The sequence below is a fragment of the Cervus canadensis genome, chromosome 22 (genome assembly GCF_019320065.1).
Source record: "Cervus canadensis isolate Bull #8, Minnesota chromosome 22, ASM1932006v1, whole genome shotgun sequence".
NCBI lineage: Eukaryota > Metazoa > Chordata > Mammalia > Artiodactyla > Cervidae > Cervus > Cervus canadensis.
The window spans coordinates 19,707,455-19,732,940 of NC_057407.1; the positions used below are offsets into that span (position 1 = coordinate 19,707,455).

Here is a 25,486-nt window from a genome sequence, read left to right on the forward strand (position 1 = left end):
GCACACAAAAATTTGTATATAAATGTTCATAGCAGCATTATTCACAATAGCCAAAATGTAAAAACAACCTAAATGTCCATCTACTTATGAAAAGGTGGACAAAAGGTAATATAACCATGAAATGGGACATCATTCAGTAATAAAAGAAATGAAGTACTGATACATTCTACAACAGGGATGAACCTTGAAAACATTATGCTAAGTGAAAGAAGTCCATCACAGAAGACCACATACTGTCTGATGGCATTTATATGAAACATCCAGAAGAGGCAAATCCATAGAGAGAGAAGCCTTGAGAAGGGCTGAGGCAGCAGGAAGGTGGACAGCAGATCCAGGGCCCTTCTCACAGTGCTCTTGTTTATTCCTTGGATTGTGCGCAACCTGTCTTACCCACAGATGGGTCATGTCCTATAACACAATTGTACATATATGTGTCCATCAATAAAATTGATGTCCTCCTGCCCCACCAGAAAAAGAGAAAGAGAGAGAAAGAGCTATGCGGTAGCACAGGCAGTTTCCCATGGGATCTGAGCTTCGCCAGTGCCCCCACCAGGAGACCAGTGAAGGAGGGCAACATCTCTTCTTCTGTAAGTTTGTGCCACTGAAAGGGTGCAATCAAAAATGTTGATGAACTGGGGAAGAGATACTTAGGGTGTTTGGGATGAACATGTACACACTGCTATATTTAAAATGGATAACCAACAAGGACCTACTGTATAGCACAAGGAACTCTGCTCAATGTTACATGGCAGCCCGGATGGGAAAGGAGCTTAAGGGAGAATGGATACATGTATCTGTGTGGCTGAGTCCCTTTGCTGTCCACCTGAAACTATCACAACATTGTTAATCAGCTATATTCCAATACAAAATAAAAAGGTGTTTTTTTTTTTTTTTTTAATACTGATAAGTTGGAGGAAATGCAATAGACTTGGTGAAGTGTGCTACACAGGTGATGGAGAAATATAGAGACGGACACTGCAGCCCATGTTAAAAATGGGTTTGACAAGAAATATTCCTCACCTGACACTGTGTCCTGGGGAGGAAGTTCAGTAGTTACATGACACATAAAACCAAACACTTCATTTACTTCTACCTGAGCCAAGAGGCCATTATTCTGTTCAAATCTGTTAAAAGAATGGACTGTACCACACACCTGGTGATTCTTCCAAATACAAGAATTGAAGCCTAAACTCCAAACACTGAACACTGAAACCTTCAGTCTTGCCTAAGGCGACGGCTAGATCTTTGACCTTCTTCTGTGTTGCTTTATACAGGGTATTCTCTGCACTAATTTTTTGTGGCTACAAAAAACACAATAAATTATGTTTGTATTTACTTTTCATTCCACACCTTTCTGCCTCGTGCGTTTTCTCTTCAAAATTCATTTCTTTCAATAACAAATCTGCTCAAGAAGTGAAAAAAGGGTGGAGGGAGAATAGCTTAGTGGTTTCTAGGAGCTAGAAGGAGCGGAGAATGGGTGGTGACCAACAGTGTGTACAGGGTTACTTTGTGGGGTGATGAAAATTTTCTGAAATTAAAAAGTGGTGATGGCTGCAAACAACTTGGTGAATATACTAAAAAGAGCAAGCTGTATACTTTAAAAGAGTTAATGCTATGGTACAGGAATTTTATCTCAATTTTAAAAATTTAATGAAAAAAATTGTAGCCTTTTCTGACTTTCACCATGGTCAGTACAAGAAATCCATGATGATAATTATAAAAATGACCACTCTTGGGAAAAGCTGAGGGAAAAAAATCAATATAAATGTTCTATGTTTTTAGAACAAATGATCTATTGTTTTTAAAGCTTCAGCAAGTGTTTAAAGAGTGGGCAAACAAAATTATCAAATAGAATTTCTCAGGTCACTTGGACTCCTTTGTATCAAGAAATGGTCAACAGATATCTAGCAGGCTCACATAAAATCTGTTTGGAGACCTCTTGAGGTCAATAGCATGCAACATATTGCCACTGCTTCAGCCTGGCCAGGAATATTATTTATGCCACCCTTTCACAGCTGTATTGGTCGCCCATTAAACATTCAGAGTTTTCTTGTTAATAAATTGCATTACAATCTGGATGCATTGTCTGGATCAACTGCATTGTCCAAAATGCTCCCCCATTATTACAGAAAATGCAGAACATAATTAGCATTCCTCTTTGCATGAGCCACAACTTCCAAAAATGGTGCCATATTATGAAGACTTAATTAATAAACAAGAGTTGGGCCATGACCAGTTGCACTTATCTGAATTTTATATTGTGAAGAAAGGCCACTGTTCAAATTCCATTTACAAATATCTAAATTCGGGCTAGCCTACATGAAGACAATCTAAACAGTAAGCTTGCGGATTCTATGCTGCTAATAGCATTGTGCTGGTACACCAACAATAGCAAACTATTAACTGCTGGGACATAAACCATCCTGAGAAATGCTCAGGGTGGGATGACGATAACATTGTATTTCAGCTGTACTGTACGGTGCAATTCTTCTATTTGTTCATATGCATTTCCCATTTAATGGATGAAGGAACCGCAGTGGCTTTTCATATCACCGTGAAGCCCTAAATGTGACAAAAGGGAAAAAAAATGTGAGCTGGAAAAAAAAATCTAAGTATGTGGTGGCGCCAGTAGGAGCAGGGGTACATCATGATGGAGTGTAAGTACACAGTTTCTCTCTGCATCTGCAGCTGCTTGTTATTGATTTTCCCCTAACCTAACCCCAAAGGAGAGTCATTTATGTAAGTCATGAGCATTGAACTAATATTTGGGACCATAATATTGAGTAGTCCAGTTTATGAGCCTCAACTAAAGGAGTATTTGCATTAAACTGTACTCCCCTTATTAAAATCTATCAACTCTACCATCTGGAGAATTAGATGGCACCTGTTACGCTCAGCTGCAAGTTCTCTGCGCACTGAGATGACCACAGTCAGAGGGCAGCAAGGAGCCAGACCCAGAGCAGAGAGGAGAGGGAGGGGGAGAGCATGGAATGTGTGTCGAAAAGCAGATCGTATTAAAGACCGCCAGTGCTTAAATCTGAAGAGTCCTAAGCCTACTGCAAATACAGAGCTGTGTGAACATGATAATTCTTTCAACAAAGTCCGTAATATGGCTTCCCGGGGCGCTGTGAAAACTGGGTGGTGAGACGGTGCTCCAGTTCAGTGAAGAGAGACCGGCCCGGTGACGGACTGTGGAGTCCACAGGAAGCCTGGGAAACGGTCCCTGCCTCTGCAGAATCAGCTAGAGCTCATGGAGCCCGAGCCTGGGGGCTTACAGCAGCCTGAACAAGCTGTCTTAGATCACTGCCCTTTCCATCAGCTCCAGGGCACCAGGCAATGGCTCAGAGTTCTATCAGTCTTGGCAGGACTTGTTCACCGTGACCACAAAGATGGCATTTGTATCAGTAATAGGCTGAAAGAAGCCACTTTCATGCATGTGAAGAACGCTCCCTGAGACACTGGTTTAAGTCCTAGGTCTCTACCACCTAGCCACGTGATCCCGGAAAAACTGATTTGCTCATCTTTCAATCAGAGGGTGGAGTCAGATAATATATATCTGTGAAGTGAATGAATAAGGGAATAAAACCCCAAACTGAGTTTTTCCACCTCAGTACCACTGATATTTAGGGTCAGATCATTGTTTGTTGTGGAGTCTGACTAGGGGAAAAGAATATTCCCTTCTACTATTCTTGGTTCTGCTGCTGGTCTAAGAAATAAACTGACATAAAACACACTAACAGTAGAGGGAAAAAAAACACTATTTTAATTACATACATACCTACAGGAGCCCCACAAAGGTGTAAGACTCAAAAGGCCAGGTGGAAGCCATAAACATGATGAAAAGACAGCCCTCAGAATAGGAAAAAATATTTGCAAAATGAAGCAACTGACAAGAATTAATCTCAAAAATATATAAATAGCTCATACAGCTCAAAATAAAAAATAATAATAATAAACAACCCAACCAAAAAATGGGCAAAAGACTTAAGAAGACATTTCTCCAAAGAAGACATACAGATGGCCAAGAGGCACATGAAAAGATACCCAACATTACCACTCTTTACAACCCATGGACTGTATAAGAGTGCAAGAGGGTCTCCTTTCTCCACACCCATCCAGCATTTATTGTTTGTCGATTTTTAAATTATGGTAATTCTGACCACTATTGGTGGGGAGGTTAAATTAATGCAGCTTCAATGGAGAACAGTATGGAGGTTCCAGAAAAAAACTAAAGCTGGAACTACCATATGACCCAGCAAACCCACTCCTGGGCATATATTCAGAGAAAACCATAGTTCAAAAAGACACACATCCCAAAGTTCCCTGCAGCATTATTTAAATAGCCAGGACATGTAAGCATCATAAATGTCCATTAATGGAGGAATGGATAAAGAAGATGTGTTAATATATATACAATGGAATATTATTGATCCAGAAAAAAGGAACAAAATTGGATCATCTATAGAGATGTGGATGAACCTGGAGACTGTTGTACAGAGTGAACTAAGTCAGAAAGAGAAAAACAAATATAAGTGGAACATATATAAGTGGAAATTAGAAAAATGGTATAGATGACACATACAACTAACTAATATAAGTGGAAATTAGAAAAATGGCATAGAGGATCTTATTGACAAAACAGAAATAGAGACAAAGGTGTAAAGAACAAATATGGATACCAAGGGGGAGAGAGCAGGGGGATGGGTTATACTGGGAGACTGTGATTGACATATATACAGTACTATGGGTGAAATAGATAACTGATGAGACCCTATTGTATAGCTCAGGGAACTCGACTCAGTGCTCTATGGGGACCTAAATGGGAAGGAAATCCAAAAAAGAGGAGATATATATAGGCTTCCCCAGTGTCTCAGCTTTAAAGCATCTATTTGTAACGCAGGATACGTGGGTCTGATCCCTGGGTCAAGAAGATCCCCTGGAGAAGGGAAATGGCAACCCATTCAAGTATTCTTGCCTGGAAAATTCCATAGATAGAGGAGCCTGACGGGCTACAGTCCATAGGGTGACAAAAGAGTTGTATACAGTTTCACAACTAAACAACAATATAGCTAATTCACTTTGCTATACAGAAGAAACTATCACAACATTGTAAAGCAACTACACTGCAATAAAAATTAATTCTTAAAGAAAAAGCCAGATGATCAAGGCTTATCTGCATGGGGTTGGTTCCAGGACCCCTGCCTATACCAACATCTGCAGATGCTCAAGTCCCTTATAGTTGGCCCTCCATATTGGTGGATGCAGAACCCGTGGATACAGAAGGCCAGGGAGCTAAGGAAAAGGGAGCTAAGGAAAGGAAAGGGGTCTGGGACTTTGAAAAAGGAAAGCAATCATGAGAAAATGAGAGGAGGAGATGTTTGGTGAACAAAGGTGGGGGGTAGTGCTCAGTTGTGTTCTGTCCAACTCTTTTTGACCCCATGGACTGTAGCCTGCCAGGCTCCTCTGTCCATGGGATTTCCCAGGCAAAAATACTGGAACGGGTTGCCATTTCTTACTCCAGGGGATTTTCCCCACTCAGGGACTGAAACTAAGTCTCTTGAATCTCTTTGCATTGGCAGGCAGATTCCTTACAACTGCTCCACCTGGGAAGCTGGAACAAAGGTACAGGCCCCTTTCTAATTCCCTTTACAAAAGCAAAACTTCTACTGTTTTCAGAACTTCTCCTGTGTTTGCACTTTCTCAAAATAATTGTATAGAAATAATCCTTATTCATGAGTGGCACATTTGACATATTCTGCTATCCTTTAGGTATTTTCAGCATCCCTGCCTCTACAAACTAGATGGCAGTAACATACCCTCTCTCAGTTATGACAACAAAATAAGTCTCCAGACATTGCCAAATGTCTCTCAGGGACAAAACAGCTTCTGGTTGAGCATCACCTCTAACTAACAAATTTAGGTTCCAGAAGATAAATTCAAGCACCATGAAAATACAATAACCTCTAACTTGTAAGAAAACTTACACTGACATCTTCAACATCACTGGTAGTTCATAGTGACAAAATTTTTATTGAGCACTTATTATGCACCAAGTAGAAAGATGAATGGGAAGATACTGCCTCTGCCCCTGAGGGCGTCATAGACTCAGTGAAAGTGGCATTTTTACAGTGCTCCGTCTCAGAGAAGGGCAATGCTCAGCTAGTCATCGCTTCAAGAAGCACGAGAATATCCTTCTATGTGACTAGACAGGGAAAGAAGTCAGAGCATACCTCTTTGCTGTTAAAAGATTAGCCTGTATATCAGAGTTGCTGTCATTTGCTAAGGTGAATGTTTGGTCATTTCGACTCATTTTAGATGGTTGCTGCAGTTTGTTTTTTGGTAGGTGGGGGAGCCTCAGACTGAAAGAGTTATCTCAGGAGGTTGTTTAGCTGAGCATAAGCCAAGACAGAGAGCTAGGGGATGAGACTGCCACTTACTTGCTGTGTGACCCTTGGCAATGCATTAACCCCTCCAATCCTCAAGTCCTTTGCTATGAAAGGGAGACAATCACTATAAAGTGGCTAGCACAACGCCTGCCACAAAGCAAAACTTGGGCAAACAAGAGCTGTTATCACTGCTGTGGGTATTGTGACTTCTTTATTTTATGATGGACAGATTGTCCTTCTTTTGTGTGCTAAAATACACATAACATAGAATTTACCATGTTAAGCCTTTGAAGTGCAGTGCAGCTCCATTTAAGTACATTCACACCGCAGCACAAACATCACCACCATCTATCTCAGAATATTTTCCATCTTCCCCAAACTGAAACTCAGCCTTCTTCTCTTCCCCCGAGAGTGTTTGCTTAAACAAGATCTTATCCAGAAAAACACCTTTGAGGAAATGAAGTCCAGGCTTTTGTTTGACAAAGCCTCTCTGTTTCACTAACCTGTAGTCAAGTTCCTCTAATCTCTCTAGGTCTTGACCTTGTCTGGGTCTGGTGGCTCCATTGTAGCAAGAATGTTGCTGATCAGTTTAGCAAAAAAAACAAAAAGACAAAAACAAAAACAAAAAACCCACTCTATACCTAATACCCTCAATATCTGATCAAATTCCCATCCCCCACGCTTGGTATTAGATCACTTTGGCTGGCCTTCAGCAAGAATCCATCCATCAGTTTCCCCTTAAAAAGTTCCCATTCACTAATCCCTATTCTGCCCCTTGACTCTAAATCCTCACTAGTCCATGTTTCATTTGGAATTGAACCTAGTTCTATACTGAGATTTCTTTCCCCCTATTGCAATAGCTCCAGAACAAAAATTGTTTCTACTTTTTTAGCTACTATCAGGCTCTAGTTGTAACACACATGAAACTAAAGGCAATTCCCACAGTACCCTGGAAACCAAACAGAAACGGCATTTACATTGGCCGTTGGGGGTTATGTTGATGAGCTTAGTATCTGTCACCCATCTCCTATCAGTAACATGTAAATGATTCATCTATCTTCAGGCAATAAACAGAGGATTCAAAACTTGAGCACAAAGGTTCCTGTCCATCATATTTACCATCACAAAAGCACACACTGGGGAGAATGCTCCGAATCTATTCTACCCCAACCTTGAGTCACTGGAAGGGAGTGCAAACCTGAGGTCATACTTTATTTCCCAAGTACATTCCGACATTAGGAATAAACTTCAGAAAATGGAAATGGAACCACACACCACTACCTCTCACCTGTCGGGTGTTTAATAACTGAGATATAGAGGAGGAAAAACCAGAGAATGAAAAGGCCTGGAGGCAAGCCCCCCGATAGGCTGTTGCCCTCCAGTGTCAGCTGGTCAGCATGAAGAGTCTGGGCTCACTAGCCCAGGGAGACTCTCAACTGTGTCTAGTTTCACTTATTCATAGAATATGTTATGCACGGGTCTAGCATCCAGCACTTGCGACCAGAGTTCCTTCTTGTGAAACTGCTGCATGAACAAGTCCACTTGGCAACCGTGTGCAAAGAGGCTGTACTCAACACCTCACTTGAAGATGGTGGCAATGTGCCGTGTGCTGAGACTGAGTCTGCCACAGGAACACTCCACTCCCTCCCCCACCGCTGCCGGGGTCCTTGTGAAGAGCCCCGCCCTTGGGCCTGTCAGGGAGCCTGTGCTCTATGGTGGGAGCTCACATCTCTCCATTCTTTGATAAATGAATAAAGATTTTATTGCTTCTGAACAACAATAACAAAAGCACTCACTGGACTCCCCACTTCAGTTAAGAATGGAGCATCTAATCAATTATTGGGGCCCAGGATAAGTGTCCCCAAAATGTGACTCAATGGTATATTATTTTGAATTAAAGTTCCTTAAGAAACAGCTAATGCAAGAGGGACACTCTGACCTCCTGTGTGTCTCCCTGAAAATGGAAAATAAATCTCCCCTGTGAAAGGTGCATCCCCCCGGATCTAGACGTAGAAGGAAGGACAGACACCCTTATCTCCAGAGACAGGGAATTCAGGCCGAGAAGCCTGGATCACAAAACTTGTTACCCCTTTAACTGACTGCCCCAAGGTCAAACTTGGTTCAGATTTTCAATATTTGAGCACCTGAAATCCACGTTTCTTTGTCCTAGAAATACCTCAGAAATTTATTGTTTCTTTGTCTAAAAGGTATAAAAGCTACCTGGTCTGGCCACGTCTTAAGTCCCACAAGATCTCGATATACATGAATTAAAATGTGTTTCTTCTTCTCCTGATTATCCGTCTTGTGAAAATTTTATTGTTAACCTGGTCACAAGAACTCAAGAGTGGCAGATGGAGAAATTTTCCCCTCCTGGATACAGTATTATTCCAGAAGGAACTCTGTGAGCATATTTGTTTGGTGGTCTGTAATTGGTGGGAAAAGACTACTCATTGGGTCTCAACTATGAAAGGCACTTTCTTTTCCATAGAAAGTAAATGAACCTCTTTTATCAAGAATCCATGTGCTTCTGTGGAGGATTGTAGAGGGGGAAGCTTCTGGTATGTAGCCAGGTTCACAAAATATCTAAAGAGTCCCTAATTTCACCTCAAACCTCTGCTTCAGCACCTACTGTGTTGTGTCAATTTATTTTCTATCCACTGTCATTTCTGATCCTATCGCAATCGAATTTGAGGCATTTGCAGACAGGAACCCTATATGAGCTGTCAGCACCTTGCCCGATCATCTTCCAGCAAGTGGTCAGGCAGAAGAATGCAGCTAAGGATGCCCTGAGGCAGACTGTCGAGGAAACTGGCCAATGAGATGAATGTCTGTGCTCCACGGTTGAAGCCAAATCCACTGCACTGCCAGTGGGACCTCTCAAGACAGTCTCCCCTTGGACTCAGCAGATAGCATAGGTGGTACATCTCTCACCATCTGTCCAGGCATTTTGACCTTGTAACATCCCCCAGGCACTTCAGTCTGGTGACAGCTCTGTGACTTCTACCTATGCATTACTTTATCTCCATGTCCTTTCCTCCTTCCCCTCTTATCCATGCATTAGGACGTCGCCAAGATGTTACTTCCTTTGAGATTTCTATTCTATACCCCCCAGAAGTGGAGATGGCTGTTTAGAAACAGAAACAAACAAAAAACATTGAAATCTCCAAACTGAATCTGTTTAGTCACTCAGTCGTGTCTGACTCTTTGTGTCCTCAGGGACTGTAGTCCCCTAAGCTCCTCTGTCCACGGGAATTCTCCAGGCAAGAATATTGGAGTGGATAGCCATTTCCTCCTCCAGGGGATCTTTCTGATCCAGGGATTGAATCCAGGTCTTCCACACTGCAGGCAGATTCTTTACCATCTGAGCCACCAGGGAAGCCAAATCAAATCTGCACTTTGATTTATCTCAAAAGATGTGGTGTGATGTATGGTGTAATGTATGGCAGCTTTTTCCAAGTCTTAACCATACATCACAGTGACCGGGGGAATTGCTTCACATATGGATTCCCAGGCCTCACCCTGCCACCACAAGCTTGTGGCGAAAAAGGTGTTTTGTTTTAAAGTTTCCCATATTCTGCTATTCAAAAGTACTAGAAACAATAGGAAGGCATGCTAGCTATGTGACTTCAGCAAGTCGCTTTGCTTCTCTGCGCCTGCTTTCTCATTTGTAAAATTGGGGATAAGAATGCCCATCTCACAAGGCTTGGCATCTCACAAGGATGGCATCGCCAACTCAATGGACATGAGTTTGAGCAAGCTCCCAGAGTTGGTGATGGACTGGGAAGCCTCTCGTGCTGCAGTCCATGGGGTCGCAAAGAGTTGGACTCGACTGAGCGGCTGAACTGACTGAACTGAACACGGCTGGAGTACAAAATCCTTCACTGATGCCTCAGCAAGTGGAGCTATGATGATGGTTACTATGGATGTCCTTAAAAAGCTGCTCTCAACGTCTCAAAACCACCAATAGACCAGTTTGCCAAACCTTCCTCTATTAGAGAACAATTCACCAAAGAGGAAGAAGGATTCAAACCAGGATGACAGCTTGGAAAAAAATCACAAAGGAGGTTGAGAAGAAGCCCATGTAGACAGCCGGACATTAGCATGTAATTAGGTTTTTCGAAGGCCCATATTCTTCATTCCCATTGCCATTTTTCCTGATTAAAATGTTCCCATGGAAGCTGAAACCATTAACGGAAGTCTATCAAATGGTAGCTGTTGCAGAGAGCTACCTCACTCTGTTAAATTGGTCAGGCTTGTGTCTCTCATAGGTTTGTGTGTCTCTCATAGGCTTGTGTGTCTCTCATAGGCTTGTGTGTCTCATAGGCTTGTGTGTCTCTCGTAGGCTTGTGTCTCTCATAGGCTTGTGTCTCTCATAGGCTTGTGTGTCTCATAGGCTTGTGTCTCTCATAGGCTTGTGTGTCTCTCATAGGCTTGTGTGTCTCTCATAGGCTTGTGTCTCTCATAGGCTTGTGTGTCTCTCATAGGCTTGTGAGTCTCTGATAGGCTTGTGTCTCTCATAGGCTAATGCTTTAACACTTCAATACCTATAATAAAGTATATGCACCACAAGAAAAATGTGTTTTGTGACCAGCAGGCTATAACACAGTGTTCTGCTTATAGAAGCCATGGGTTTAATTGTATCCTAAGGTAATGATGAGTCACCACTCTGGCTTTTAGTTAAGGAAACCAAACAATGACTCTAAACCTCAGTTCAGAGTGCCCCTGAGTCTTAGAGAAAATGCCTGAATAGAAACTGTTTTGTATCACTTAAGGCTGTCAAACAGTAGGATACCACGACAGCCATGCTGAGTAATTCCCCTTAAAGAGGTGGTGGTAGTGAACTAGGAGCCCATTCCACAGCTCAGAGCTAGAGGGGAGAAAAAACGCTGCACAGAAGTAAAAGAAGGTTGCCACCTACCGTATCCACCCTCTCAGATGTCCGCCCTGGAGGCTAAACTAGGAGAAAAATGAGACACCAGGCTTGGTGTCTCCTATTTAGAAGGGCTAACCCTTAGAGGGCTCATCCTGGATCCCTCCAGGATAGAAGGGAAGGGGGAAGGGCACAAACTTAAAAAGAATGACATAGCCATAGGACATGACAAAAGCTAGTTAGAACCAACTAGTCCAAGATAGCAGAAGATCTGATTTCCAGTAGACCTTGAATCTCATTATATATGTTCATTCTAATACATTAGCATGCTAAGTGACACACTCACCAGCACCATGCCAGTCTTGAGGACCTACCATCAAAGATCAAGAAGTTAGCAATAGCCCAATTCCTGGAAATCTCTGCCCTTTCCTCTAAATAGTTGGATTAATCCTCCCACTCTTTAGCCTATGAAATTATCTAGTCAATAAAAACTAACCATGCCATATTTTGGGGCCCCTCGCTTCTGAGATGTCCCACTCTGTTTTCTGCAGAGCATGTTTCTTTCTAAATAAATCCACTTATCTATCACTTTGTCTCTCACTGAATGCTTTCTGTGAGGAGACATCAAGAACTTAAGCTTCATTAAGCCCCAAAGCCAGGTATGTGATTTCTGTTAAAAGACTGTGGATTTCAGTCCCAATCTGGGTTTAGCTTGATTTCGAGATCCAACCCATGGGTTCAAGTCCCTCTCTGAGTTGCACACAGTTTTCACTCCAGCCAGAGCCAGCAGAACAGAGGTCAAGGCACTGGAGCCCTAGGATTACAAACACTGGTTTTGGAGGCCATGCATCCAGAATCAGAATCAGAATTCACTCATGTAGGTGAGTTATCAGCTCAGGTCACATTTTTTTTAGTTTCTGTGTTTCTGTCTCTATTTGAAAAAGGGGAATTAAAAAAAAAAAATGCAGCTTCTAAGATCAGGGTGCAAATCGAATTTTATGGAAAGTACTTAACATGTACTCAATAAAAAGCAGTTGCTACCATTATTATTATTATTATTATTATCGAGGGACTATCATTAAATCTGGGGTTCTATGCAGGTTTGCCAAGAGACATAAAGCTTTTGTTATGTGGAAAGCACTGTGTTAGGTCCTGGGACATAGGAACAAACAGGACAGACACAATCGCTGTTTTATGATGCTTATGGTGTGTTTGTGTGTGTGTGTGTGTGTGCGTGCATGCGTGTGTGTGTGTGTGTGTGTGTGTATTGGCCTGCACATTGTTTATAAACAAAACAAGACCAAACTGATAGCAAACATTTCAAAAATGTGTGGCTTCATACAAAAAGTCCAGATTTCTGGCTTCCTTTTAAAAACCCCGGAAAATCTGACAGGAAGTGAGATCTCTCTCCACGGGGCAACCTGCTCCTCCAGATCCCTCACAAATCGCAAAACACAGTGCCAGTCTTCCGCCTGATATGGGCCGCTGGCTTCTCTAATTAAGAGAAAACTCTCTCGGGCTACATGTGATGGAGGGCCCCGGGGCATTTTGAGAGACGAGGAAGCTGAGGACACAGACCCAGAGGACCAGAACTGAAACGTGGGGAGAGAGAGGAGAGTTGGCACCCGCCTTCTGTCAACGGGTTTATTTGTCTCTCATCTCAGCTCGCTTTGTGTGGCTGGACACAGAAAACCCTGGAGGGGAATTCTGATTCCAGCCTGCTCTTTGCACAGCTAATTATTTGGGGCTCCCAGAAGGTTGAAGAGAACAATGACTCTCCCAGCAGTTACAGTTGGACTAGCTTAGTTCCTTTTCTTTGCCACAGGGGGAGGGGGAGCTATTTGTTTTGGTCTTAAACCAAATCTGCCAAAGACACAGACAGATGTTCTGACCTGAGACCAGGAAAGCTGCTATTTCAATGCCTAGCAAAATTCTCCTATTTTGTCTTTCTAGTCGGCCTGCATATCCATAATATGCATTTTCCTTGTTTAAACTGTTTACTTCTCTCCTGTGCAAATAGAAAGCAATGCTCAGAAATAAAAAATACTATATGCCCAAGAATTATATCCCTCCTCCCAAGTGAGATATTTCATGTTTTCTAGGAAGACAGCATAAAGACAAGCAGGGGGAGCTAATTAGGATGGAACAGTGAAACAACGAAAGCTCATTTGTACACAACCTGCTAATAATTATCTGCAACTTCATTCTAATAGGAAATGAGTGACAAGTCCCTTAAAAACCAAGAAACAGGAAATGAAAATACATGCTCCATAGCTGAGAACACTATAAGAGAGTGGAACGATCTTCCAGCAACTCCAGAGAGACTGTTCCTACATCTTACCAAAGCTATTATCATCAGTGGTGTCCCCTCATTTAAACAAAATGAGCAGATTCAGTTTGCTGCTATTAGCTGTTTCTAGCCTTTCTGCATCTAAAGACATTTTCACTCTTGGCTGTTCCAATAGAGATTCATTTGGATTTCCTGTCAACTATTGCTCAAAAACAAAGTAAGGCCTATTTTTCTGATTAAACTTATACTCAGTTTCATTTGTTTATCTAATACCTATTTATTGAGCACCTCCTAACAGCCAGGCACTGTGTTAGGTGCTGGAGATAAAAATGTGATTCAAAACAAAGACAGACCTTACCCTCAAGGAATGCAGGGGAAGGCAGATATTAACAGAAAGACCTCACCAATATAAAACTGACCCTCTGAAAAGTGTTTCAGAAGAGGTATCTTGTACCAGGAAGACTTATAACAAAGGAATTCAGTTAAAGGAGGTGTAACAGAGGCAAAGAAAGTGTCTCAGAAGAAATAACACTTGAGCCGAAGTGTACAGGCTGTAGGTTCCAGATAAGCAAAGGCCCTGTAGTGAGATTGAGTGAATATAAGGACTGAATGAAGGCCAGCCTGATTGGAGTGGAGAATCCACAAGGGACAGAGTGATGAAGTTGAGTGTTAATAGTGATCATGCAAGAATTTTGAGCAATGGGAAGCCATCTTGGGGTTTTTAAACAGGGTGTAGAGAGTTCCCTGGTGGCAGAGTAGATAAAAATTGGCCTCCCAATGCAGGGGACATGGGTTTGACCCTCGGTCCAGGAAGATTCCACACGTCTCTGAGAAACTAAGCGTGTGTGCCACAGCCATGAAGCCTGTGCTCCAGAGCGTGCATGTCACAATACTGAAGCCTGCCCACATAGAGCTTGTGCACTGAGGAGCCCTTACACAGCAACGAAGAGTGGCCCGCACTCGTCACAACTAGAGAAAGTCCACGCAAAGCAATGAAGACCCCTGCATGCTAAGTCGCTTTAGTCATATTCAACTCTCTGCGACCCCATGGACTGAAGCCCGCCAGGCTCTTCTGTTCATAGGATTCTCCAGGCAAGAATACTGGAGTGGGTAGCCAGGCCCTCCTCCAGGGAATCTTCCCAACCCAAGGATCAAGCCCGAGTCTCTTGTAAATTGCAGGCAGGTTCTTTACCATTGAGTCACCTGGGAAGCCAATGAAGAAACATAAATAAATGAATAAATAAACAGGGTGCGGTGGTCGTAGCTGATATGATGATTTTTTATACTTTAAAGAAAAATAGACTTGGGTAGAGGGGAGGCTGAAAGAGTTTGGGTAGACCAGTTCATCTAGACCTCCTACAGAAGTCCCAGGGAGAGTAATTTGGACTTGTATGGTATGGTGCTAGAGCTGATGGAGTAGAGGTGATACACTCTAACAATACTTGGAGTGGGACCAACCCAATGAGCCAGAAGAATTTCAATGGCCCAAGACAGGCACTAACTATACTTCCTGGTGCTATGAAGCTGAATGAAGACATTGGAAAGACCAAACCAAATAGGACTTGAGAATCCCTCAGCCCCAGCAGCAAGGTACCACTATGTGCTCTGAGTCATCATAGCTCTGTATCTGAATTTACAAATTCCGAGAAAGACTTCCCAGGAAAACCAGTTAAATAGGCAGGGAAGAAAACATTAAGCATCGAGCACTGGGGAAAAAAAAAAAAAGATGCTAACAAGCAGGTTTCAGTAGAAGTTGGTATACTATTAAATTTCCATTCTACTGTCATTAGCACTGATTCTGATTTAGAGAAAAAAAATATTTGGGTTAATCAAAACTATGGGTCAATCAACTGTTCCATAATGACAGCTCCTGTGGTCATAAATCTTTGCTATCGCCTGTAGCTGACAGGGTCTCAGTCCACGGGAGAATAGCAGCAAAAGACTAATGTTTCTCTTCATTTCCCCCAAAGGGAGTTAGGCAATGAGTAATAAAAGGATATAAATTATTCACAATGCTTTCTTGAAGTTTATGATTCATGGCTTGGGAGAAATAATGGACGGGGTGGTCGGGGTGGGTGACTCGGGGTTGGGGAGGACAGAATCCTGAATGAAAAAAAGTCTCTATTGAAAATGGAAGGATGAGTTTGTGAGGCAGACCCAAGTCACTACATGCAGGGTTTGGGGTTTCACCAGGGCAGCCTCTGGTTCATCCACAGGATGGTTCACTCATTCCTTACTTTTATTTGGACAATCCTTATTAATCTGGAGTCACTGAGGAGGGCTGTTTCTGTAAATACAGTTTCTCTAGACTTTGGTGAAGGTGGACAGAGGGAGAGAGATGAACAGGAAGATTGGAGAGAGGTCAAGTGTGTCTGTGTGACAAAGTATGGAGGGAATGGAAGGACGAAAGCATATCATCTGGTGGAGGAGATATAAAAGATCTATCTTTTATAAATAAAAGTGATAAAATATGTTAAAGTTTGTCTCATATATTAATATAAATCTCTCCTGCATTTTTAAACTTTATTTTCTAACTTTTTTGGCTATTCCCTGCAGTATGTGGGGTCTCAGTTCCCTGACCAGGAATCAAACCTACGCCCCCTGCATTGGAAGTGTGGAGTCTTAACCACTGATCACCAGGGAAGTCCTTAAGAGGATATCTTCTGTTTTGGTTTTTACTTTCAGGAAAAAACAAGCATTGGTGTAGTAAAAGATATGGAAGTAGATAGGAGCAGAAGGGTTATGTGTTTGTTAGTTTTGATAAAGTTAATTTGAGAATATCAAAACCTACAAAATGGAGGCCGCCCTAGCTGCCAGCCCATGTCATAAATCTACACCTCAGTTCAATTCAGTTCTTCAGTTTAGTTCAGTTGCTCAGTCGTGTCCTACTATTTGCAACCCCATGGACTGTAGTACGCCAGGCTTCCCTGTCCATCACCAACTCCTGGAGCTTGCTCAAACTCATGTCCATTGAGCTGGTGATGCCATCCAACAATCTCATCCTCTGTCATCCCCTTCTCGTCTTGCCTTCAATCTTTCCCAACATCAGGGTCTTTTCCAAGGAGTCAGTTCTTCAAATCAGGTGGTCAAAGTATCGGGTTTCAGCTTCAGCATCAGTCCTTCCAGTGAATATTCAGGACAGATTTCCTTTAGGATGGATTGGTTTGATCTCCTTGCAGTCCAAGGGACTTTCAAGAGTCTTCTCCAACACCGCAGTTCAAAAGCATCAATTCTTCAGCACTCAGGTTTCTTCATGGTCCAACTCTTACATCCATACATGACTACTGGAAAAACCATAGCTTTGACTAGACTGACTTTTGTTGGCAAAGTAATCTACACCTAAGTCAGCCCAAACTTACAGGAAACACTTGTCAAGGGAACCTAACACACACCCATCACAATCCTCCAACTCAGCTTTACCCTAGAAAACAAGACCTGCTCTCCTTACAGGGAAACCCCTGACCTCCTAGCTACACATGCCATTTCTTTTACTGCTGTTTCTAATCATCTATATAACTCACTCTTGCCCCAGATCTCCAAGGAAGGACCTTATGCTTCCCTGCACCAAACTCTTCCCTCCATGGAGTGTTTTCTCTGAATAAAGGACATTAATCTTCTTACTAAGTCATTTCAATTTTGCCATTTGATAGTCTGATTATGTATAAATATGGCCTGGATTAGATACATAGCTCTCCTTCACAGTTTCTAAGAAATTCAAGTAAAGGATTTCAGCAATTTTGAAACTGCTCTCTTCCCAATCTGAGTTTCCTTGACAGAAAGTGCTGAGACTAAGTCATGTGGATCCACTCTTTATAAAGGCTAGAAACACATTTATTGAACCCATCACGTGCAGGCACTTACCTGGTGCTATTAATAGTACAAATAATTGAAAAATCGTTCAGATTCCAGCCTTGACTTACCTTCCTAGTTTTATCTCCTGCTAGTTCTCCTTCAAAACCAAGATCACAGCCATTTTACTATGCAATTCAGAACATTTTGTTCTGCTTCCCACTCCTTATGTATAAACATGTATCTTTCTCCACTGAATGCTCTCCCTAATTCATTCAGAAGCACTGCACCTCCCCATCTGCACCTGGCTAAAGCCTACACCCCTCCTATCTCAGTTTAGATGTCACTTCCTCAGAAAGTTGTCCAGAATTCCAAGGTGAGTCAGGTGCCCTTACTCTGGGCTCTTGATGGGTTTATCTCAACTAAGTCCTGGTAGCATTCAATGGTAATCAGATGGTGTGCAAACTTTTTGATAGCAGGGACTATGTCTTTGTCATTCTTGTATCCTCAGCCCCAAGCACATGAGGAGACACAAATAAAACACCAACTAAATCTCCGATGAATGAATAAAGATATGCAATACTTAATGCCCAACTTCAAGGAAATTTCAGTGTAATTAATAAACATACCACCTTTTGAAATACAATAGCACACAGCATATAAAACAAGTGCCTTGTGTGTAACAAAGCAGGGGCTCAGCGGAAGCCAAAGATTAGTTTTGACTGAGGTGATGGTAGCAACAGCAGTTAGAACAAGCCTGTGTTTATGACACATGGGCTATGTTAGTTGTTTTCATAAATAGCCCTATAACATGGTAGTATTTTCCCCATTAACAAATGAGGAACCCAAGGTTCAGAGAGGTTAAATGATTTTTCAAAGTTATATAGATAGTAACCAGCAAAGCCAGGATTTGAATTCTAAATACAAGATTTCAAAACATTGAGAATGGGAAGGTGTGCATGTCAGGCAGAAGAAAAACATAGATAACATACCAAGGCACTTGGGGGTCATGCATATCCCAGGGGCTAAAAAGAAAGATCAAGTTGATAGTATGTAGGAATATTGGGGACACCAGTGCTAGCAAGTGAGTAACTAGATTGTCAGGGACCCTGCATGTCAAGCTATGGAACTTACATCAGTTTATAGATACCAAGAATCATTGGTAGCTTTAGAGTAGAGGAAACATGATCAGATTTGAGTGTTTGAAAGGTTTATCAAGCAGTAGAATACAGGATGGACTAGGAGACGAGAGGAGAGTTTGCAGAGAAGGAAAAACCTCAGAGCATAATGCAATTCTTTAACTGTAAAGGCACTGATCTCTGGGAATGGAGTAGAAAAGATGGATGCAAGCCATCCTATGATAGAATAAACAAATGGTCCTTGACAGCTGAGTTGTTGTGGGTCTGAAAGAGATAGCTATTAATAAAAGAGGCTTAAGAGTATTAAGCCAAAATGACAGGGACCCCAGTGAAGAAATCAGCCAGAAACGCCATATGAAGGTACTGGTTTGAGGAGAAACTTTTTAAACATGCTAAAAATAGACATTGTAGGGAAAATCTTCAGAAAACAGTTGAAAATGTGGGACCAGAGAACCAGAGAATGACTAGAACAAGAAATGCAACTGGGGAGAGAGGGGAAGGCGTTTGCCCTAAGGTGCAAATGAAGCCAAAGAAAATGTGGATGTGTCTTCAAGGGCTGAGGAGCAGAAAACGAGGGTTGGGAGGTGTGCAACAAATCTTAGTTAATACTTAGCATTTAGATGGCAGGAACGTGAAGAAGATTAAGAAGTAAAAGATGCTAAAGAATTAAGATCTAAATGCCCAATATGAACAGGCGCTATGCCAGAAACTTTTTATATGTTATTCTAGGAGGTCAGTACTATCTTTATTTTATAAACACTGAAGCTGAGGAGCCATGTTATCTTGCCCAGGGCCACACAACCGATTAATGACATAGGTGGCAAGCATCTCAATTCACGTCTTGCTGTTCCCCGGGACAGAGCCACAGTGTCAAGGCCACTGGAAGGGGAGAACCTTCAGAGTGGACAGGATGAACCTGGGCAAGAGCAATGAGGACTGAGAAGAGGCCACCGAGGAACTTCCCTGGTGGTCCAGTGGCTAGGACACCAAGTTCCCAATGTAAGGGGCTTGGGTTCAATGCCCGGTCAGGGAACTTGATCCCATATGCCTCAACTAAGAGTTTGCCTGATGGAACTAAAGATCCCACATGCCACATCTAAGACCTGGCACAGCGAAGAAAATAAATAAAATTAAATAAATATTTTAAGAAAGAGTTTGAGGACTTGCCTCTCAGAGAAAGCTGTGGTATAGGACCTAAAACTGAACCTCAGTGTTATTCACTGTCTTGACATCTGGGGGAAATCGGGATGGCCTCCAATGTCTCAACCACAAGTTCTTCTCATTTTGCTCCTGGGGAACAAGCCCCTTGGCCAAACAGCTCTCCTCATCACGGGGACCAGGCACAGCCCCTGTGTAACCCTGAGCAGTGGGGTTCAGCTTCCTGCCAGCCTCTGGAATGATTCCAACAAGCCCATTACACCTTTCTGCAGGAACCAAGGGCCACCCACTCCCTTGATGCTGCCTCTCACAGTCCCTGATGTGTCCCTCTGTTCCCAAGTGCAACCCTCTAGGGACTTTGTCTGGTATGCATCACCCTCCTCCCCTAGGCTGTGAGTACATATGACTAATAAAGTTCTATCAATCTCAGTTGTCTAGTGCTAGAGGTCATGGGTTTGGCTGTCCACATATCTCTAGGGTGGAAATCTCTTCTTTACCAACTAGGTGGACAGACAGTGATTAAGACAATAGAGGACTCTAAAGTGTTCACTGTGAAGTTACATGGGTAAAATACTTCATTTTAATAAGTATTTGGGACTTCCCTGGTGGTCCAGTGGCTAAGACTCCACACTCCCAATGCAGGGGGGCCTGGGGTTTGATCCCTAGTCAGGGAACTAGACCCCACATGCTGCAGCTGAGATTGCTGCAGCTAAAGATCTCACATGCTGCAACTACGACTCTACACAGAAAATTTAAAAAAAAAAGAAAAAGACACAAAAGTATTTGCTTTAGTACAAGTGAAGAAAGTGAGAAATGAATGACTTTTCTAGTTTTATACAAGAGGAAACTGAGGGACAGACAAGTTAGATGGCTACCTTGTATTACACAGTATTAAACTCTTCTTTCATTTTAATGAAATATTAAATATCTTATCTCCAATATTTTCTTGACAAGTTCTTGTCTAGATGCAGCCTAAGAATCACATGTATCCAGAATTTACACAAAGCTATGGGCTTCCCTGGTGGCTCAGAGGTCAAAGCATCTGCCTCCAATGCAGGAGACCCAGGTTCGATCCCTGGGTCGGGAAGATCCCCTGGAGAAGGAAATGGTAACCCACTCCAGTATTCTTGCCTGGAGAATCCCATGGATGGAGGAGCCTGGTAGGCTACAGTCCAAGGGGTCGCAAAGAGTCGGACATGACTGAGTGATTTCATTCACTCACTCACTCATTATAAGCAATAAGAGAAAGGCAAAAAGTCTCACAGAAAAACTGGAAGATATAAATAGGTAACTCCCCAAAGTAGAAAGAGACAATAATGGGGATATGTTCAATGTCATTATTAATCAAAGAAATTCAAACAAAAATCACAATGAACCATTTATTTATATATTTCAGGTTGACAAAGATTAAGATTTACACTACCCAGAGTTAAGGATGTTAAAAGGAATCAAAGGCTCTCATATGCAGATGGAATGAGTAGAAATTAGTGTACCTTTTTGGAAGACAGAGCAGCAACTTGAGAAAAATTTTTAATTATATTTTACATAATTTAATTTCTAGGATTATATCTCAAGGAAGCAACTTGTCAAATCCATAAAGATGTATGTATAAAGATATTTGTTCTATTCTCAATATTGAAAATTCAGGAAAAAAATCTTAATGTCTATCAACAGAGTATTGGCTAAATAAATGTGCTTTACATATAAAATGGGTTGCTATACAGTCTTTAAAAATGATAATATAGATGCATGTTTATCAGCATAGAAAAATTATATTAGGTTTAAAAAAACTAGTTTACAAAACTGCATGTAGAATATTATAAATAGTATTTAAAATTTTATATATTTCTATATACATGCATAGTGGGACATTTGGAATGAAATTTACAAAATTTTAATATCTCCAACTATTCAGTTTTCAGATAAATCTTACTCTCTTTTTCAGCTTATCCCAAAGACACATATCAATAATTGAGAGGAGAAGAAAAAATTTTTTTTCATTTTTGGGGAAAAAAATACATTGAGCAATGAATATTTCCCTTTGGGAAAAAAAAAAATGTATACTTCAGGAAGAAATTATACAAATCCTACAGCATGCTCCAATCTTGTACTTATATTTATTCTCCAATAGATAAATGTGAAGCCCAGTAAAGAAAGGGACTCAGCCAATGCACTAGATTTCTCATAGGAAGTATATATTCTAAACAGAGGTTTTTGTGCCCTTAGCAGGAGGCTGTGGATAAAAAGTGAAAACCACAAGGAGCCTGGGTTCAGTAGGTGCTGGTCAGCCCCTCTCTGATTGAAAAGGACACCTTAGTAGTGACCAGTGAGAGTCCCACTCCAAGCTGTCAACAGTGGCTAATTTTTTGCCTTTGACCTTGCACACCATTCACACCTACAGCTCTGATAAGTCCCACTCTTGGAGCTTTAACCTCTTGACAGCAAATGCTGCGGTCTCAAAATCCCATTTATGCCTGTTTCCTGTTAGAAAGTTTTGTGTAGGGCACATGTGACCTACAGAATTATGTTTTTCAAAAGTAAACTCTCTGAGAAATCAGTTACCAACTTATCTCCCAATTCTATCATCTAGAAGGGGACAAAGGGTGACAAAACAAAGCCCATAGAGAGTAATTCAGAAAGACAGACACTTAATTTACTTATTCTAAAAAACAGCAAACCCTACTATGTCACTTTAGAAATTCCTAAAATAGAGATCTCTATGTATCCCATTTGGCGTCTGTCATGCTCCAGGTAATATTATTTGTGACAGCTCTAAGAGAGGCAATATACATTGGCCTCCCAGGTCTTTAAGAATGCACAGCTTAATCCATCTGGAAACAGTTGTGTTGTTGACCCCAGGGTTCTTTATATTAGAACAAACTCAGACACAAACCCTGAGACGGCTCCAGAATATTATATGAGGGTGAATTACAGGCAGTCACACAACCTAGCATTGTCCTTTAAAGCGTTTTTATGAGGCAGAGCCAAAGGCTGGCAAAACTCTCCTTCACCACAGAGGAAATCTAGGTTAAAAAGGAAAATAAGAAGTTTATGGGAGAGGAGCCAAGATGGCGGAGGAGTAGGACGGGGAGACCACTTTCTCTCCTACAAATTCATCAAAAGAATAACTGAATGCAGAGCAAACTTCACAAAACAACTTCTGATCGCTAGCTGAGGTCATCAGGCGCCCAGAAAAGCAGACCATTGTCTTCGAAAGGAGGTAGGACAAAATATAAAAGATAAAAAGTGAGACAAAAGAGCTCTGGACGGAGACCCGTCCCAGGAAGGGAGTCTTAGGCGGCCTTGCTTGGGCTAGGGTCCGGGCCTGAGTGCCCTGAGGACAATCGGAGGGAGCTTCTGTGAGGTGCCAACTTGAACTGTGGGAGACCAAAAGAGAGAGAAAATTAACCGGCCGGAACACACTGCCGGCTGTTCGCAGAACAAAGGGACGGAGAAAGTCCCGAGAAGAGCTCGCAGGCTGCTGACCGGCCCAGCCCCGCCGGAGGCAGGAGGCAGGGGGGAGGGGAAGGTCGCGGTGAGACACAGGGCGCAGGCACCCGACCGGCGCGGGCGGGGACTGGGGACGAGGAGGGCGGAAGGCGCGCGCACCCGAATGGCGCCAGCGGAAACTGAGACTGGGTCCGCGGAAGGGAGTGAGTGCGCCACACCTGGGGATAGCGCGCCCATCAAGCCCCTCGCTGCCTGGACCGCTCTGACGGGGAAGGCACAGAGAGCAGGCGCAGCTTTTCCTTCCGCGCTTTTGTGTAACACCCGAGGGCTGGAACCTAGCGCAGCGCGGGGCGCGCTCCATATAGAACAGCCGGGAGCCTGAGCAGCGCAGACGGAGAAAGCAGCGTCAACCCCTCCCGGCAGCGCCAGCCCGCCCCCGCAGGGCCAGCCCCTCCCCGCAGCGTCAGCCCCGCCCCGCAGCGCCAGCCCATCCCCGCAGCGTCAGCCCCTCCCAGCAGCGCAACGGAACTAGCTAACTGAATAAGAGTCCACCTCCGCCCGCCTGTGTCAGGGCGGAAATGAGGCTCTGAAGAGACCCGCAAACAGAAGCCAAATAAACAAAGGGAACCGCTTCAGAAGGGACTGGTGCAACAGATTAAAATCCCTGTAGAAAACACCGACTTCACCGGAAGGGCCCTGTAGATATTGAGAAGTGTAAGCTGGAACGAGGAGCTATCTGAAACTGAGCCGAACCCACACTGACCGCAGCAGCTCCAGAGAAACTCCTAGATATATTTTTACTTTTTTTTTTCTAAGTAAGGAAAAAAAAAAAAATTTTTTTTTCTTTTTATATTTTTTCTTTTTTATTTTTTCTCTTTTATTTTCCTTTAAAATTCCCTATTACTCCCCCATTACTCCTTAACTTTCATTTTCAGAGATTTTTACGATTTTTTTAATTAGGGGAAAAAAAATTTTTTTTTTTCTTTCTTTCTTTTTTTTGTTTTTTTCTTCTTTTTCTTTCCGTTTTCTCTTTTATTTTCTATTTTTCTTTTTCTCTTATTTCTTTTAAAGTCCTCTAGTACTCCTCTACTACTCTCCATTTTCATTTTCACTACACTATAACCTTACAAAAAAAAAAAAGAGAGAAGCCTTATCTTTAAACCGAAGATTATTCTCTCCCAATCTTGACTGTTTTCTACCTCAGAACACCTCTATTTCCTCCTTTCCCCTTCTCTTCCCAATCCAATTCTGTGAATCCTTGTAGGTGTCTGAGATACGGAGAACACTCTGGGAACAGACAGCTGCGTAGATCTGTCTCTCTCCTCTTGAGTCCCCCTTTTTCTCCTCCTGCTCACCTCTATCTCCCTCCTCCCTTTTCTCCTGTTCATGTAACTCTGTGAACCTCTCTGGGTGTCCCTAACAGGGGAGAATCTTTTCGCCATTAACCTAGAAGTTTTATTATCAGTGCTGTATAGTTGGAGAAGTCCTGAGACTACAGGAAGAATAAAACTGAAATCCAGAGGCAGGAAACTTAAGCCCAAAACCTGAGAACACCAGAAAACTCCTGACTACATGGAACTTTAAGCAATAAGTGACCGTCCAAAAGCCTCCATACCTACACTGAAACCAACCACCACCCAAGAGCCAGTAAGTTTTAGAGCAAGACACACCATGCAAATTCTCCAGCAACACAGGAACATAGCCCCGAATGTCAACATACAGGCTGCCCAAGGTGACACCTAACACATAGACCCATCTCAAAACTCATTACTGGGCACTCCATTGCTCTCCAAAAAGAAGAAATCAAGTTCCACGCACCAGTACACTGACGCAAGCTTCCCTAACCGGGAAACCTTGACAAGCCAATCGTCTAACCCCACCCACTGGGTAAATCCTCCACAATAAAAAGGAACCATAGACCTCCAGAATACAGAAAGTCCACTCCAGACACAGCAATCTAAACAAGATGAAAAGGCAAAGAAATACCCAACAGGTAAAGGAACATGAAAAATGCCCACCAAGTCAAACAAAAGAGGAGGAGATAGGGAATCTACCTGAAAAAGAATTTAGAATAATGATAATAAAAATGATCCAAAATCTTGAAAACAAAATGGAGTTACAGATAAATAGCCTGGAGACAAAGATTGAAAAGATACAAGAATTGTTTAATAAAGACCTAGAAGAAATAAAAAAGAGTCAAATAAAAATGAACAATGCAATGAATGAGATCAAAAACACTTTGGAGGGAACCAAGAGTAGAATAACGGAAGCAGAAGATAGGATAAGTGAGGTAGAAGATAAAATGGTGGAAATAAATGAAGCAGAGAGGAAAAAAGAAAAAAGGATCAAAAGAAATGAGGACAACCTCAGGGACCTCTGGGACAATGTGAAATGCCCCAACATT

General features: G+C 42.3%; 1 protein-coding gene and 1 non-coding gene across 13 annotated transcripts in view; one reads left to right on the plus strand and one right to left on the minus strand.

Annotated features, from left to right (window-relative positions):
• The window catches only part of FHIT (fragile histidine triad diadenosine triphosphatase), a 1,503,296-nt gene that overhangs the window by 987,872 nt on the left and 489,938 nt on the right, over positions 1-25,486 (minus strand). The window lies entirely within an intron of this gene.
• On the plus strand, positions 20,648-20,719 carry TRNAW-CCA. Its single transcript has one exon. It is a non-coding gene; the product is annotated as a tRNA-Trp (tRNA).